A 14,346-nucleotide genomic window follows, 5' to 3' on the forward strand; every position below is an offset into this window, starting at 1 on the left:
TTCCTGATACTCTTGAGTATATGCCCTTTGAACCCCAATCAAATGTTAAAGTTCAAAGAATATATGGTTTGTTCCCTAGCAGGGGATTATGCCATGTGAGATGGGAAAATACTACATATTGAAGTCAATAGGTGATTATGGAGGGTTAGTCCATAATGTGACATTCCCTTGTACTCTGCATAAAGTTGTCACATATATACTCATTGTTAGTCTTAGGTGACTCTTGTACTGGTTGGACTTGTTTTCCTGTATTCTGCATAGTAAGTGATCTTCCTGGGAATGATGATCATACGCTTAGCTCATGTTTTGAAGTGGGAAGGCGCAATCAGTGCTCCTTGACACAATGTATTGTGTGACTAAGCACATTTTTGTTGCAGTTTTGTGCATAGGCTAGACTGCAATCATTGCACGTTCTCATCAAGGGGACATCTTTGACCACTGTTCCTGTTAAAAAGCTGTTTTGTTGACACAGGCTGTTTGGCAATGGGAAACACACACTCACGTGTAGTCTAACTTCTATCCTCTTCCCTTTTCCCTGTCACTGGTTGTGGTCCCCTCGCCACTCCCTGTCTTTCTCCTTACTGCAATCATTTCATCTCGCACTGCTACTTCTCACCTCCTTTACTTGTTTGTTGCTCTTCATGCAGTGCTCGTCCCATCTCCCACTCCCTCATTCTCATCTCCCACTCCCCCTCCCTCTCTCTTTTTTCCTCCTCTTCCTGTATGTGGTGTGCTCTCATGCCCCTGCAGTGTTCCCTGCTGCGTCCTCTGCTGCCATTCGCTAAGAGCCAGCAGCATGCCATTTTCTCCGCAACATAATATTAAGCCTGGGTGAGTGCCAGCCTGTGGCCAGGCCAGAGAGGTACCGTCCCACTTACCCAGGGGGGAGGCCCACTGTCCTGGGGGAAGATTGGGAGAGCGCCCAGCTGGGTGCAGTTGTTTGGAGGGAGGAAGGGACTGAGGATGAGGCAAGGTGACTGTCTAGATGGAGAAAGAAGATGGAGAGGAACAGGGAGGAAATTGTAGAGGTGAGCGACAGAAAGACGGGGAAATGGGTAGAAAGGAGAATGCAGGATAGCAGGGAAAGGAGGAGAGCGGCAGGTGTGAAAGATTGAGTGAGCGTGAGCGAAACAAACGGGAACAGCAGTGGTGACCTTCGCCTTCTGATTATGCTGAAACCCCTGTGTTTATAATCTGCTGTGGCAGCTGCAATGCTCAGCCCCAGGTTCCTGCCCGTGTCCTGCTAAGAGATCGCATTCTCTCCCTTTTTTTTTTTTTAAGCCTAAAGCTGCATCCATTGTCTATTTAAATGTTCTTTTGCTGCCCTGTCAGACTGGCTTTGCTTGCTCTGGTCTTTTTCTCCAAGACTAGACTTCCTTAATTTGATAAGAAGGACCTACAATCAATATCCCTTATTCCCCTAAGCAATAGCTCTTCATATGTGTGAATATAGCCTTGGGATACATATGATTTATTGTAGCAGGGAGTGTGGTGATAGAGAGATCCTCCGATGATTAAACGTTCTAGCAAGTGTTCCAGCACTGATATAGGTCTGAGGAGTACAGGCCATATTGACTGATAACAATGTATTGGCCTTTCTACACTTAACATTCAAGTCCTCAATACAAGTATTGTTCACGTGAGTTGTGTCCCACATTCAGGACGAGCCTATGGTTTTACCTCAGCAATCTGTACTGTACATTGGAAGACATGTATTGGACTTGGCCTAGATATTTGTCTCTCGTAAATGCTGTCAAATCAAATTTTGTCTGTCACATGCGCCGAATACAACCGGTCGGTATCTTTTAATAGTGACATACTTAAAATCGCATTGTTGGTTAAGGGCTTGTAAGAAAAAATACAACAAAAAAAAGAAAACAAATTAAAGTAATAATTTAAGAGCAGCAGTAAAATAACTATAGCGAGGCTATTTACAGGGGGTAATGGTACAGAGTCAATGTGCGGGAGCACCGGTTAGCACCAGTTAATATCTAACCATTAACAATGGGAATGTGTGTTAACAAGCTACTAACACACTGCTATAAATGACCCTGTTCCGCATTTGAATGTGTAACGCATCAAAGCACAAGTAGTTTGGCGTTCAGTTCAACTAGTAGATGATTTATATGCTAGGTAGAACCTTGCGTCTCCGAAGGGTCATGGCGGTAGTATTATACAACACTAATAAATATAGGCTGTAGGGTTGATATGATAAGGCCTATATCTGAAGAGTTAGGCTGAAGACTGGACTACATTGGTAGGCCTACATGGCTTTGCAGCTCGGTTAGGTCTACTCCAACAGTATGTTTAGGCAACAGGTGACCAGGTAGGTACAATAACCTCTGATATATGCCTGGCGACTCAAGTTTGTCACACCTCCATTTGTAATGCAAACATGGCAGCTCAAACTAAAATGGCATGCGGCCGTGTCCTGTTCTGTTCTGCTGAGAGCCCGAGTCCTACTCACCCACCTTCTGGGCCGTTGGTCTAATCTGTGGTCAATATTTGTCTGGGGTAAACCAACTGCCACCTGGAACAGAGGTGCTTTGAATGGAAATGGAAGAAAAATAAATGGAGAGCGTCTGTGCTAAGTTCTTTTCCGCTCGGCTCACTCTTGCAACACTCACAATGCATAAGATTGCATAGTTGGCCCTTCAATGCACCTTTTGACTCAATATATCTATTCACGTCACACAATGACATGCTGATGCTACTGTGTAAATACATTTTCATAGACGATTTTTCTGCAATAAATAAAGCCAAGGACACTGATAGACAATTAATTTGGAAAAAGAATTGGCCCTAGTCAACTATTCAATTGATTGGCGGCAACCATGGTCACCTTGAATGACCCAATATATACAAGCCCAAAATATCTCTCCTTTCCCCATCTAATGCAAGTCATGGCACAGAGTTGTTTTCTATTTGAGTTTTGTCCTGTTATACATTGTTCAGCTTTTACTGTGGCTCTTCACCGACTGTCAATCAGAGGGACAACTGCAGCAAGAGTCGCAGAGGAATGTTTCAGGCTCTATTCAGTATTGATACACAGGTGATACTAAGCTCACATTGAGGGCACGTACATAGAGCGAGAGTTTCCCAAGGCTATTATTGAAAGTCCACAACGATGCTTAAACGACATCAGGAGACCACTTTCAAGGTCTTTCAAAAAATCTATCTAATCTGTCTAATCTATGCCTTCAGAAAGTATTCATACCCTTTGACTTATTCCACATTTTGTTGTTACAGCCTGAATTAGAAATTTATTAAATACAATTCCCCATAATGGCAAAGTGAAAACCATGTTTTTTGAAATCTGCAAATTTAATGAAAATGTAAATATGTCCTTTTCATAAGTATTCACACCCCTGAGTCAATACACGTTAGAATCAGCTTTGGCAGCAATTACAGCTTTGAGTCTTTCTCGGTAAGTCTCTTAAGAGCTTTGCACACCTGGATTGTACAACATTTATTATTTAAAAAATGGTTAACTCGTCTAGTTGGTTGTTGATCATTGCTTGACAGCCATTTAAGTCTTGCTATCGATTTAAGCCGTTTTATATATATTTTTTATATTATTATGTTACCCCTTTCTTCTCCCCAATGTCGTGGTATCCAATTGGTAGTTAGTCTTGTCCCATCACTGCAACTCTTGTACAGACTCTGGAGAGGTGAAGGGCAACAGCGTGCGTCCTCCAAAACACAACCCAGCCAAGCTGCTTCTTGACACAATGCCCGCTTAACCCGGAAGCCGGCCACACCAATGTGTCAGAGGAAACACCATACACCTGGCGACCGTGTCAGCGTGCATTGCGCCTGGCCCGCCATAGGAGTAGCTAGTGAGCGATGGGACAAGAACATCCCTGCCGGCCAAACCCTCCCCTAACCCGGACACCGCTGGGCCAATTGTGCACCGCCCCATGGGTCTCTCTGTTGCAGCTGGCTGCGACAGAGCCTGAACTCGAACCAGGATCTCTAGTTGCACAGCTAGCACTGCGATGCAGTGCCTTACACCACTGCGACAGAGCCTGAACTCAAACCAGGATCTCTAGTTGCACAGCTAGCACTGCGATGCAGTGCCTTAGACCACTGAGACAGAGCCTGAACTCGAACCAGGATCTCTAGTTGCACAGCTAGCACTGCGGTGCAGTGCCTTAGACCACTGCGCCACTCTGGAGGCCCTTTAAATAAAATTTAAATATAAAAGTCAACTGGAACTAAGCCATTCATCTCCCAGTGTCTGGTGGAAAGCAGACTGAACCTGGTTTTCCTCTAGAATTGCTGAACTCTATCCCGTTTTATTTTTATAAAAAAAAAAAGATCTAGTCCTTGCTGATGACAAGCGTCCTATAACATGATGCAGCCACCACCATACTTGAAAATATGAATACTCAGTGATGTGTTGTCTTGGATTTGCCCCAAACATAATGCTTTGTATTCAGAACATAAAGTTAATTTCTTTACAACATTTCTTACAGTTTTATATATATATATATATTTTACCATCTACAAATTCATGATCACCTTTGCAAGGCATCCCTGGTCTTTGTGGTTGAATTTGTTTGAAATCAACTGAAGGACCTTACAGATAATTGTACGTGTGGGGTACAGAGATGAGGTAGTCATTCAAAAATAATGTTAAACACTATTGCTGCACACAGAGTAAGTCCGTGCAGCTTATTATGTGACTTGTTAAGTACATTTTTACTCCTGAACTTATTTAGTTTTGCAATAACAAAGGGGCTGAATACTTATTGACTCAAGACATTTAGGCTTTTAATTTTTAATTAGTTTGTACCTTATTCCACTTTGACATCATGGGGTATTGTTTAGGCCAGTGAAAATCTTAATTGAATCCATTTTAAATTCTGACTATAACACAACACATTTTGGATAAATGTATACTTTCTGAAGGCACTGTTGGCTACTCCGTGTGACCACCAGTTGTTTGAGAGCTGCACGTTTTTTCTGCCCGACAGGTGATATTCTGCTCAATCTAGGCTATTTGTGTGGCGCGTGTTTGGTATATAATCTACATAACAAACTAACAGCTTAGTTAGAGTAATAGTGAAGACATCAAAACTATGAAATGACACACGGAATCATGTAACCAAAAACGTGTTAAACAAATCAAAATATATTTTAGATTCTTCAAAGTAGCAACCTTTTGCCTTGACAGCTTTGCAGACTCTTGGCATTCTCTCAACCAGCTTCATGCGGAATGCTTTCCCAACAGTCTTGAAGGAGTTACCACATATGCTGAGCACTTGTTGCCTGCTTTTCCTTCACGCTGCGGTCCAACTCATCCCAAATCGTCTCAATTGGGCTGAGGTCAGGTGATTGTGAAGGCCAGGTAATCTGATGCAGCACTCCATCACTCTCCTTGGTCAAATAGCCATTACACAGCCTGGAGGAATGTTGGGTCATTGTCCTGTAAAAAACAAATGATCATCCCACTCAGTGCAAACCAGATGGGATGGTGTATCGCTGCAGAATGTTGTGGTAGCCATGCTGGTTGTGTGCCTTTTTTTGAAATCTAAATAAATCAAAGACCGTGTCACCAGCGAAGCACCATCACACCTCCTCCTCCATGCTTCACGGTGGGAACCACACATGCGGAGATCATCCGTTCACCTGCTCTGCATCTCACAAAGACACGCCTGTTGGAACCAAATATCAGACCGAAGGACAGATTTCCACCAGTCTAATGTTCATTACTCGTGTTTCTTGGCCCAAAAAAGTATCTTTTTATTGTTATTATTGGTGTCCTTTAGTAGTGGTTTCTTTGCAGCAATTCAACCATGAAAGCCTGTTGTGGAAATTTCCTCTAATGACCAAATCATGAGAGCAAACCACACACAAGTCAGAGTTAGTTATCACAAAGTCCATTTTTTATTATTTGAGCTCTATCACAACCCTGTGACTCTCAGATCAATTCAGTGTCTATCAATGAATTCTCTGAGAGTCCCCTCCACATTTCAACTGAGATCCTTTATAGCAAAGACACACACAGGATAAGACAGCATCGGCATAATTCATCGTTCAGCTTTGTCTCCTAAACAATGTTCTTTTCTCAAACTCAGAACCATAAACAAATCCTCCATATCAACAGCCATATATCAAATCCATCCTATCTTGACAAGATCACAGAGACACACTGACTGGCACACAGACATTGTGGAGCCAAGAGATACACGCTTGACCTCTCCCCTCTCTCCGGCCCAAGCAACTTAGTCTTGACATAGAACAGATACTGCAACCCCGCCACAGTATTATACAAAAATAACATTCTGATGAGAAGTAACTTACAAACATATGATGAACACTAAAACATCTTACCTATGTTACCAACCAATTCTGATGATTCCCCAACAAGCCTGCTTTGACAGTCTCTGAACAGTTGATGATGATGTGTCTGTTACTTGAACTCAAGCATTGATTTGGGCTGCAATCTGAGTCTGGTAACTCTAAAGAACTTATTCTCTGCAGCAGAGTTAACTCTGGGTCTTCCTTTCCTGTGGTGGTCCTCATGAGAGCCAGATTCATCATAGAGCTTGATGGTTTTTGCGATTTCACTTGAAGAAACGTTCAGTTATAAAACATTTTCAGAGTTTGACTGACCTTAATGTCTTAAAGTAATGATCGACTGTTGTTTCTCTTTGCTTATTTGAGCTGTTCTTGCCATAACATGGACTTGATCTTTTACCAAATAGGGCCATCTTCTGTACATCACCCCTACCTTTTCACAACACATCTTATTGGCTCAAACGCACTAAGAAGGAAATTCCACAAATACAGTTTTAACAAAGCACACCTGTAAATAGAAATGCATTCCAGGTGACTACCTCATGAAGCTGGCTGAGAGTGCCAGGAGTGTGCAAATCTGTCATCGAGGCAAGGGTGGCTACTTGAAAGAATCTCAACACTTTTGGTTACTACTGTACATGATTTCATAGTTTATGTCTTCACTATTATTCTACAATGTAGAAAATAGTAAAAACTAAAGAAAAACCCTTGAATGACTAGGTGTGTCAACTTTTGGTGTGTGTGTGTGTACGTACATTCATAAATACAGTGCATTCGGAAATTATTCAGACCCCTTGACCTAGCACTATATGTATTTTTCACTGGCCTATTGACGTAGATTGACTGGCATGGATGATTTCCAAAACCTCCCCGGGCCAGCGGGCAGCCCTGTAAGTCCAGCCCTATTTGTTTCTTTTCACGAGTTTACACTTGGAGCCTGTATCTCTCGTAAAATGTTGTTTCTACCACAAATGGTTCACTGAAAGATCAAGGCACTCTTTCAGAAGATTTAAGAGGCCGTTATCTACAGTAAACATACAACTGAGATGGATGATAAGCCTGAGAGGCGGACAGCACAACTGCTGGGCATATTGTAACAATATGAAGATGTTGTACGTCACGAAGCAGTATAATCTATTACTACCGGAACCGCGGCCTGCCAATGGAAACCATAATTAGGTTAGGCCTAATAATTTTACAACATCAAACCCAGTCACCTTGTTACAATCGCCTTGAGTTGTCAGGAACAAGGAGTGGTCTGAAAGTAGAGCTAATAGGATAAATGGCTCCAGTGGGCTCAAATACCAGGTTTGTCATTTTATCTCAGTTTGATCAAGGTTGGTTTTCTGCGTAAACATGAGGAGATTTATGCCTTCCAAATGAGTCTGCTGTAATGAGAAACCTGGCCTACATAATCTGTTTCTCTAAGCACTGCTTCTGGCGCGAGTGTTTAAAAGCTTAATTACCCGGACACAACTCCAGTGTACGAAGTGTAAAAGATTACACGTTCGGCTCTGCAAGCAAGCCTAGCACTGAAACGTTTAGGTGATCTTTAGCCCATAGCTGAGTAATGTGACAGTGGATTCAGAAGATGCAACCTTTGCCTTATTTGACACAGTGGCCTTCAGACCTAATATTTAATGACTGTGTGGAAGTCTGGGAGAGATAATAAGTAAGCCTATATCATTAACTAAAATGACACTTCCCTTTCCTGCCACAGTGTTTTACGACTTTAAAGATTTTCCCATTATTTGCTTATATGGTTCTTTAACATTTTACATCCCATCGACAGACTAGTCAAGTTAAAAAAATATATATATATGTATTACCAGGGTATTCACAGGTTGATTGTCCATATGAACAAATATCCTAATTGAATCGGGTTCATCATTGTCGTCTTCGGGATACAGACCTACAATTATTGCAGTGAATAGTGTTGGATAGCCTACGCTTTAGTCTTGTCTTTGTCTCAGACATTATCTTTTGCATTCTTCTCATCCCTGTGGCTCACTGTAATCTGTCACCGATAGCATAGGGGAAGAAAGAGATCCACCTTCATCTGATGGATTAGGCCATAGAGCCACTCCTTACCATGAACACAACGGAACCCTTGTGGGGGACGTGCTTGCTGATGGCTTCACATGTCAACATTGAACATTTATCTTCACAATTTGTCACTGAGGCATGACTAATCTTCAGAGGGCAATAGGCTAATGCTCCGGTATCTTAAACATCGATGGAGATCTGTAAACATCAATTAGTTTGCCGTTGAGCTTTGATTCAAATTCTATTTGATTTGCGTCTTCTCGGACTGATCTCGTCAATTGGTTGCAGCATTGGATGGATGGATGTGACTGTTGGAATTTGTCGACAGAGCAACAATTACATTTCTCACTGATGGTTAACATTGCATAGTATCAGAGTCCTGCCAAAACTCATTATGAAAACAAACCTCTGGTGCAGAAATATGTGGACTGAGTATAAGAAGTGTAAAGGACACAAACAATTTCTGAACCAGTTCCTTCAAATAGGACTTCCAGTAAGAGGTGTGTTGCGTAAGATCCCACCAGTGTTGCACGGTATACAGAAATTGCTAGCCAGCCTGTCCTGAGGAACCACTGAGTCTGGGCTGCAACATGTTCACTCCCAACTCCTGCTGCACAAGTTAAGACACTCGAATAATGCAACATGAAAGGTTGAAAACGTTAATTACTGTTCGCAAAAACAACCTCTGTATACAGCTACAGCACTTTACAATGCAAGAAGATAATGGTAATGTTAGCTTGCTAGCTATATAGCTTTTTAGGCTAACTTTCCTTGCTAGCTTACAGCTGAAGCTAACATCAATTCACTACCCCTAGTACTATGTAAGTAAAAATAAGTATACATTGGAAGGGAAACAGATAGAATCGGTAAAAACGAAGTCAAATTCATTGTATAATTGATTCATTAATGCAGTGGTTCCTAAACGTTTTATAGTCCCGTACCCCTTCAAACATTCAACCTCCAGCTGCGTACCCCCTCCAGCACCAGGGTCAGCGCACTCTCAAATGTTGTTTTTTGCCATCATTGTAAGCCTGCCACACACACACACACACACACACAATACGATACATTTATTAAACATAAGAATTAGTTTTTTGTCACAACCCGGCTTGTGGGAAGTGACAAAGAGCTCTTATAGGACCAGGGCACAAATAATAATAATCTAAAATGTTGCTCTTTATTTAACCATCTTACATATAAAACCTTATTTGTTCATAAAAAATTGTGAATAACTCACCACAGGTTAATGAGAAGGGTGTGTTTGAAAGGATGCTCATAACTCGTCTCGGTCTTAAATAATTTTCCACACACATTCTGTGCCTGTATTTAGTTTTCATGCTAGTGAGGGCCGAGAATCCACTCTCACATAGATACGTGGTTGAAAGGGGCATCAGTGTCTTAACAGTGCGATTTGCCAAGGCAGGATACTCTGAGCGTAGCCCAATCCAGAAATCTGGCAACAGCTTCTGATTTAAATTCAATTTTCACAGAACCGCTTGTTGCAATTTCGATGTGGCTCTTGTTCAGATATCGGTAAGTGGACTAGAGGCAGAGTTTGAAAAGGATAACGAATCCAGTTGTTTGTGTCATCCGTTTCGGGAAAGGACCTGCATAATTGCGCACCCAACTCAGGTGCTTCGCGATATCACATTTTACATTGTCCGTAAGCTTGAGTTAATTTGCACACCAAAAAATCATACAATGATGGAAAGACCTGTGTGTTGTCCTTAATACAGACAGAAGAGCTCCAACTTCTTAATCATAGCCTCAATTTTGTCCCTCACATTGATTTATAGTTGCGGAGAGTCCCTGTAAGCCGAGATTCAGATCATTCAGGCGAGAAACATCACCCAGATAGGCCAGTTGTGTGAGAAACTCGTCATCATGCAAGCGGTCAGACAAGTGAAAATTATGGTCAGTAATAACCAGCGCACTTCTATGTGTTGTCAAAGTGTTACATGGTCGCTGCCCATATCATTGCATAGTGCAGAAAATACATGAGAGTTCAGGGACCTTGATTTAACAAAGTTAACCAATTTCACTGTGGTGTCCAAAACGTCTTTCAAGCTGTCAGGCATTCCTTTGGCAGCAAGAGCCTCTCGGTGGATGCTGCAGTGTACCCAAGTCGCGTCGGGAGCAACTGCTTAAACATGCGTTACCACTCCACTATGTCTCCCTGTCATGGCTTTTGCGCCATTAGTACAGACACCAACACATCTTGACCACCAAAGTCCATTTGATGTCACAAAGCTGTCCAGTACTTTCAAAATATCCTCTCCTGTTTGCAGAAGAGGATGTTTTCCTTAATTGACCCCTCATAAACATAACGGACATATACCAGGAGCTGTGCCAGGCCCACCACGTCCAGCTGTAACGCACTGGCTTGTATGCGAAGCAGTGATTGTTTCAAAATATCTCCTGCCATGTCACTGATGGGTCGTGAAACAGTGTTGTTTGATGAAATAATTTGTCTGTATAGTTTTTTTGCCTTTTCCCCCAGAATTGTCTCAGCCATATCCGCAACAGCAGGAATAATTAAGTCCTCCACAATAGTATGGGGCTTGCCTGTCCTAGCCACTCGGTAGCTCACCATATAAGACGCTTCTAGCCCCTTCTTATTAATGGTATCTGTTGCTTTTATACATGTCTTACTCCTCGAAAGTCATCTTAATTCTCACTCAAAAAACTCCTGTGGCTTATTTTTCAAATTGGCATGTTTTGTTTCTAAATGTCTGTGTAAGAGTGAAGGTTTCATCGAGTTGTGAGATAGTACTTTTGCACATATAACACACTGTGACTGAGGAATGTCACTACTCCCAGTATAAGTGAACCCCAAATAAATGTAGTCATCATATTTGCGCCTCTTCGATTGTCCAAAGTCCCGGGCTGTTGTTCGGTGCTTTCCCAGGTAAGGGGGCAGTAGCTCCTCGGCTGCATCAGATTCACAACTGTCAGTGTCCATGCTAGCTGGGCTAACACCAAATGAAGAATTAATGATGCTAGCATTGGATGTGTTCGTGGAAGCAGAACGACTTGTGTCATCGACAGGTGCAGGTGTAGTACATTTACATTTAAGTCATTTAGCAGACGCTCTTATCCAGAGCGACTTACAAATTGGTGCATTCACCTTATGACATCCAGTGGAACAGCCACTTTACAATAGTGCATCTAAATCTTTTAAGGGGGTGAGAAGGATTACTTTATCCTATCCTAGGTATTCCTGAAAGAGGTGGGGTTTCAGGTGTCTCCGGAAGGTGGTGATTGACTCCGCTGTCCTGGCGTCGTGAGGGAGTTTGTTCCACCATTGGGGGGCCAGAGCAGCGAACAGTTTTGACTGGGCTGCGCGGGAACTGTACTTCCTCAGTGGTAGGGAGGCGAGCAGGCCAGAGGTGGATGAACGCAGTGCCCTTGTTTGGGTGTAGGGCCTGATCAGAGCCTGGAGGTACTGAGGTGCCGTTCCCCTCACAGCTCCGTAGGCAAGCACCATGGTCTTGTAGCGGATGCGAGCTTCAACTGGAAGCCAGTGGAGAGAGCTGAGGAGCGGGGTGACGTGAGAGAACTTGGGAAGGTTGAACACCAGACGGGCTGCGGCGTTCTGTTTAATCACAGAAATACAGTAGATACATTATATTATGTTTTTCTTTGTAGCCTATTGGTTTCGTGGTTGTAAATTGAATAGTACATATTGGAAACGTATTTATGGTAGGATGGCACTGCTTAATTGATTACGTGGGTCTAATTTGATCCACAGAAGTGTATTGTACCATATCACAACGTGTTGCTGAACCCCTGAGCAGCACGACTTTCCATGTTTGAAGCGGGCCTGTTGTTTTGACGAGACAGCTGTGCATGGCTGCATCTCACTGTAGCAGGCTGTAGACTATGTTTTGGTTATTTGCCTTTTGTTTGCTGCATTTGTTTACTGTTAATGTAACTAGCCTTAATATATTGTAGATTGTGTCATATCTTTATCAATCTTACATTTTGTTTACTAGTCATACTACTTGATACCGCTGTCCACGATCATTCGTTGCATTCACAGTTGTGTCAGTAGGCTATTCCAAGCCAAACTGCTATTCAGTAGCCTATTTTTGTTTGCATGCATGAATAACTAGGCTACTATGCTACTTTCAGTATTTTGTTTGTATTATTTTGTACAGCTGCATTCACATAGGGTAATTCACTTATTACAAACAGCCTATCTATCTTGTAGCCTATATTCATTACCAGACGGACTTGCTTAAGTGTGTAGGGCACTGTCCATGGTGCTGATACGCAGCGGAAATACAACAGCTTTTGCACCAACCTACCTTACTTCAAATGCACTCGATGATCTCTGAGTCTCAGCATTTCAACTTTATGTTTGTGATATAAGCAGAATTCAATATAATTCCAATGCAAGAGCCCCCAAAAATGTGCCCCCTCATCGATTTCGACTGCCCGCTTAGTAAATGTTTCCTGGCGCCTGGTGTGCGTGAGCGGCCTCGGGCATACGGGTCTGATTAAATGGCAATTCCTAACACACAATGATCTAAGCCAAATCGATCCATTTTATAGACTCCATGCTGACGACAGGGGATTTACACATAACCTCAGACATGCACCCGTTTCCATAAATTTTTCAGTGTAATCAATACAAAAACTGTCTACAGTCAATCATTTCAAGGTAGGCCTATAGCGATAGAAATGGACTTACTAGTACTTATTACTTAGTACTTATTAGTACTGCTGGTAGTAGCAGTACTACCACTAGAGCTGGTATCTGGACGCTTAATATAAATAAACTTAATATAAATAATAATAACAAATAACATAAATAATGAAACCTGTTCAATTTGGCTTAAATAATGCAAAAACAGTGTTGGAGAAGAAAGTAAAAAGTGCAATATGTGCCATGTAAAAAAGCTAACGTTTAAGTTCCTTGCTCAGAACATGAGAACATATGGAAGTTGTGGTTCAATATTCCCAGTTGTTCAATATTCCCAATTAAGAAGTTTTAGGTTGTTGTTATTATTATGATGCGTCGACTATTTCTCTCTATACCATTTGTATTTCATATACCTTTGAATGTTGGATGTTCTTATAGGCACTTTAGTATTGCCAGCCTAATCTCTTGAGTTGATAGGCTTTAAGTCATAAACAGCGCTGTGCTTCAAGCATTTCTAAGAACTGCTGGCAAACGCAGTAAAGTGTTTGAATGAATGCTTACGAGCCTGCTGCTGCCTACCATCGCTCAGTCAGACTGCTATATCAAATCACACTTCATTTTAATATAATAAACACAGAAATACGAGCCTTTGGTCATTAATATGGTCAAATCCGTAAACTATCATTTCGAAAACAAAACTTTTGTTCTTTCAGGAACCGTTCCGTATTTCACCGAACAGGTGGCAACCCTAAGTCTAAATATTGCTGTTACATTGCACAACCTTCAATGTTATGTCATAATTATGTAAAATTCTGGCAAATTAATTGCGGTTTTCACACAGTTCGCAACGAGCCAGGCGGCCCAAACTGTTGCATATACCCTGACTCTGCTCTCACTGAATGCAAGAGAAGTGAAACAATTTTTCTAGTTAATATTGCCTGCGAACATGAATTTCTTTTTAACTAAATATGAAGGTAAAAAAAATATATACTTCTGTGTATTGATTTTAAGAAAGGCATTGATGTTTATGGTTAGGTACATTTGTGCAACGATTGTGCTTTTTTCACGAATGCGCTTTTGTTAAATCATCACCCGTTTGGTGAATTTGAAGTAGGCTGTTGCCTGTTAATTAATGATAAATTAACAGACACCACATTGATTATATGCAATGTAGGACAAGCTAGTTAAGCTAGTAATATCATCAACCATGTGTAGTTAACTAGTGATTATGTGAAGATTGATTGTTTTTTTATAAGATAAGTTTAATGCTAGCTAGCAACTTACCTTGGCTCCTTGCAGGCACACGGTCCTTTTGACGCTGCACTCGCGTAACAGGTGGTCAGCCT

At 41.8% G+C, this 14,346-nt stretch overlaps 1 protein-coding gene across 1 annotated transcript in view; it reads left to right on the forward strand.

Annotated features, from left to right (window-relative positions):
- LOC115105336 (sodium/hydrogen exchanger 1-like) overlaps positions 1–14,346 on the forward strand; it is a 47,223-nt gene that overhangs the window by 1,336 nt on the left and 31,541 nt on the right. The gene's annotated exons all lie outside the window — the stretch shown is intronic.

Source organism: Oncorhynchus nerka, linkage group LG3 (assembly GCF_034236695.1).
Source record: "Oncorhynchus nerka isolate Pitt River linkage group LG3, Oner_Uvic_2.0, whole genome shotgun sequence".
In the NCBI taxonomy this organism is placed as follows: domain Eukaryota; kingdom Metazoa; phylum Chordata; class Actinopteri; order Salmoniformes; family Salmonidae; genus Oncorhynchus; species Oncorhynchus nerka.